This window comes from Dioscorea cayenensis, chromosome 1, assembly GCF_009730915.1.
Source record: "Dioscorea cayenensis subsp. rotundata cultivar TDr96_F1 chromosome 1, TDr96_F1_v2_PseudoChromosome.rev07_lg8_w22 25.fasta, whole genome shotgun sequence".
In the NCBI taxonomy this organism is placed as follows: domain Eukaryota; kingdom Viridiplantae; phylum Streptophyta; class Magnoliopsida; order Dioscoreales; family Dioscoreaceae; genus Dioscorea; species Dioscorea cayenensis.
This window is the reverse complement of record NC_052471.1, coordinates 23,465,265-23,469,468: the sequence shown is the minus strand read 5'-3', so window position 1 is coordinate 23,469,468 and position 4,204 is coordinate 23,465,265. Positions and strand designations below refer to the sequence as shown.

The 4,204-nt window shown below is 43.7% G+C and overlaps 1 non-coding gene across 1 annotated transcript; it reads left to right on the top strand.

Annotated features, from left to right (window-relative positions):
* The first annotated feature begins 1,775 nt into the window (after positions 1 to 1,775).
* On the top strand, positions 1,776 to 1,882 carry LOC120268378. Its single transcript, XR_005538926.1, has one exon. It is a non-coding gene; the product is annotated as a small nucleolar RNA R71 (small nucleolar RNA).
* The last annotated feature ends 2,322 nt before the right edge of the window (positions 1,883 to 4,204 follow it).

Here is a 4,204-nt window from a genome sequence, read left to right as displayed (position 1 = left end):
ACCTTGTGAGTGAGTGACACACCATGAGCGTTAGACAAAGCTAGGTTGGAGAGGGTTGAGAGGGTGAGTCGAGAGGTACAGGAGCATACCCTTTTCCCCTCTGACGTGATAGATTCTACCTTCGTTCCTCGAGTTTTTTGTGGCCATAATAGAGTGAATGGTCTATGGGATGACCCTCCGCTGAGGCTTAGTTGCTCGTGCAACGGAGTGAAGCGTTAAGGTGATCTTAGTAGTCTAGGGCTTAATCATGGTTAGGGACCTTCCACCTGGACCAAAGGGTTAGGTCTATAATTAGGAAGAGATTTATCACTTGGAATCCCTAGAGCTCATTGCAACTCTATTCGAGTGCGAGGTTGAGAGGTTATCTAATCTTTCCTCCGGGACATGTATAGAGTTAGGCATAGTTGACCTTAGATTTGGGACTATGTATTTAAGGATTTTCATGACTCACCATTGCATTGATTAGGAAGCATAATAGAGGGTTCTTGCACTTGAAACGATTGTCCCAGGTGGAGCATTATCCGAGTACCCCATCTTTATCGATTGCCTTACCTCCTCCTTTACTCGTGCTCTCTTACTTGTTGTTTTTTACTTTTGAGAATTGAATCATTGTCACACTTATCACTACTGATCTTTCACATAGCTAAGAAGCGGATTAAGTGTTTTAATTCCCTACTCCCTGTGGATTCGATTCCCGCTTATCCAAAATTATTACTTCGACAAACCCGTGCACTTGCGAGATATATGCATGGGGACCTTGTCAGACATTTGGGATAATACCTTAATAAAGGGAATGTTGATATAGAGTTGCTTAAAAAAACTCAGGAACTTCTTATACTGTTCATCCCCTTGGTCATTCTTCAATTTAGAGGGATAAGGGATTCTTGCCTTGAAAGGTGGGGGTGCCACCTCTTTCTCTTTGCTTCCTCCCTCCTTAACCTCTAGGACCTCATGTGCATCTACATTGCGCTTCTCACTCGGAAGCCTACCATCAATCTCACGATCACTTCTTAATGTGATCACCTTCACATGCTCTCCAGGATTGGTCTCGGTATTACTCGGCAAGCTTCCTTGTGGTCTCTCCGATAGAGACTTCGCAATTTTCCCCAGTTGATTCTCAAGATTGTGCAAAGAAGTGGTGTGATTGCGAAGTGTAGCCTCGACTGATTGAAACATTATATCCGATGATTGCACAAATCTAGTCAAAGCCTTATCTAAATCGGTCATTTGGGTTTCCAAGCCTAAAATTCGGTACTCCATGTTTGGGGCTTGATGCTGTTGGAAACCTGGTGGTGCCATGGCCTTTTGTAGTCCTTGGTTGCTCCACGAGAAATTGGGATGATTCTTCCAACCCGAATTGTAGGCGTTGTTATATGGATTCCCGTAGTTCCTCATTGCATTACCCGCAAAATCGACTTTCTCCACTGAAGATGCATCACCAATAGAGATCGGGCAATCGGAGGGAGCATATCCTCCACCACACCCGGTGCAAGTAGTCACGACTGCCACTCTATTAGAAGTTAGAAGGTTTAACTTCTTACTCAATGATTCCACTTGAGCCGCCAATGAAGTTAATGTATCTATTTCATGGAGCCCGGCCACCTTTTCCTTTCCCTCACATTCCACTGATAATAGTTCATGGCCATGTCTTTTACTAACTGTCAGGCTTCTTCCAGGATTTTACTCCCCATTGTACCTCCTGCGATGACATCTAGCAATTGCCTTGTACTAGGATTCAACCCATTGTAGAAGTCTGAATAATCATCCATTCGGGAAATCCTTGTTGTGGGCACCTCCTCAAAAGATTCTTGAAGCACTCCCATGTCTCAAACAATGACTCTAACTCCATCTGCACAAATGATGATATCTCATTGAGAAGCTTAGACAACTTCCCCGGAGGAAAGTATCTAGCAAGAAAGGCTTCGACCATCTCATTCCAGTCGTGATGGAGGCCTTGGGCAAAGAATGTAGCCACTTCTTGGCTCTTCCCTCGAGAGAGAATAAGAAAGCTTGACAATTCTCCCTCTACCTTCAAAAGACTATGTTCATCATGCTTCTAAGCCATGGGTAAGAGGGAAACCTTCATATATGAGCGCTCATGAGGTAAGACAAGGTACGTCAAGCTAAGTGATATTAAACAAGCGCTTCTTTGGAGGAAACCCAAGTCTTTATTATTTTCCTAGCTTTTAGTTTAGTGTTGCATGAATAAGGCATTAAGTGTTGGTGTCTTGATTCTTAGATGCTTTTGCTATGATTTTCTCGTGGACATTGTGGCGTTATCATGTGCCTAATCATGTGTGGCAAAGAATCTTTGGTCGTTTGAGCGTGTTTTTTGTGTTTTCTCTAGTTAAAATTATGTTATTAGGTAGGCTCTGAGTGTATATTTGAGTTCAGGAATTTGCTATAGAGCCTGCACACGGGCATGCGTTTTCATTTAGAAATCATCCAGAGATGGCACAGTGGCGTAGACTCGTCCCTGTGAGCGACCTTGTGATAGTCCACGCCCGTGTGGAATTTTCGCAAGGGCGTGTGTTTCCCTGCAGAGACTTAGAGATTTTTCCTGAGAAGACACAGGGCGTGGACTCATCCTTGTGGATGATTCTGTCAACAAATCCACAAGTGTGGGTAATTTTCGCATGCTCGTGTGGTTCTCTGCAGAGAATTTCTCCTCCATCCCTAGAAGACACAGGGGCGTGTGTTTGCCCTTCTGAATTGCCCAGAAAGGATCCACGCCCGTGTGGAATTTCTGTGAGGGCATGTGAAACACTTAGAGAATTTTCTCAGTTGGAAAGAGAAGCCACAGGAGCGTGTGTCTTCCCCTATGTGTCGGGCACACGGGCATTGGAAGTTTCCACACGCCGATGTGGATGTGTTCAAAGTAAAGGAGTGTTATCCCGAGAGCGCACAGGGATGTGCGTCTGCCCTTGTGGATGCTCTTTTGGAGCCACATGGGCGTGGGTAATTTCCACACTCCCGTGTAGATGTACAGAATGTCAAGAGGTGCTAGTTTCCTTTAAAGTCTCATCATGTTTCTTTATTGTCACACTCCTAATAAATAAGAGAGTGCACTCTTTCTCTCTCCCGACCTTGCACCATCATTTTAGATGGTCTTTTACTTGTTTTTCTGGCTTATTCCAAGTTCTACATCTTCAACTTGTCTGTAAACCCTCTTTCCTTCTTTTCTTCATCAATTCTTGATTTTAATCAATCAAACTAGTGAATGTGGCTTCGTTTCTACAATTAGAAGGGGTATGTATGCTTAGGAAGAAATTAGAAAAGATTTAATGATACATTTGTGAGTTTTTAGCGTGCGACGGTGCGGTTTTCACGCCCTGTGGATCCACACGGGCGTGTGGCAATTCCACACAACCATGTCGATTTCTGCTGTATTATTCTATGAACTTCTTTGATTGATTGTTCTTTAATTTCTACAGATATGGCATCTCTGTGAAAGAGGCAAGATGAGAAACGTCCACGTGAATCATCACCTGAACACTAACAGATGGAATTCATGATTCCCGAGCATCAGGCTTGATTTTAGAGATTGGCAAAGCTAAGGTTTGGACAGACACTTTTTCCCGATATGGATACTGTGAGAGAGATTAATGGGACAGGTGACATGGTAAAGGAGATAGAGGAGATGCTTGCGGTAGGCGGATGGAGTTGGTTGTTAGCCATATGATATCCTGTGATTCGTATGTTGACGCTCGAGGTGTTATCATCATTCGAGTTCGACCGCTCTTATTCTAGTTTTGATAATGTAGACACTATACTGTTTAGGGCACTCGAATAACATCACTACATGTCAGTCACCGAATTCTCAATTAGACTTGGACTTTATGATGCAGCATTCACGGACACAGATGACTATGAGCAGTTACCTACAGATTACCCTGGCTCGTTGACACCGGATCTTGTATACAGAGACCTATGTGGACAAGGGCAGTATAAACCCGGGGTGTCTAGGGCCACATATCTCTTCCAGCAGAATTATAGGTACATACACGCCGTTCTGAATATGTCAGTTAACGGTCATGGTGACAATACCGGTGTGTTCAGCAGACAGTAGCTACTATATCTCTATTCGATGGTACTAAGTGCACTTATGCACCTAGGACACATCCTGGCAAAGTATATAGGACAGCAAGGGCAGTATGTTAGATTAGGAGTGATATTTTTGGGCCCCTACATCACTAGACTAGTT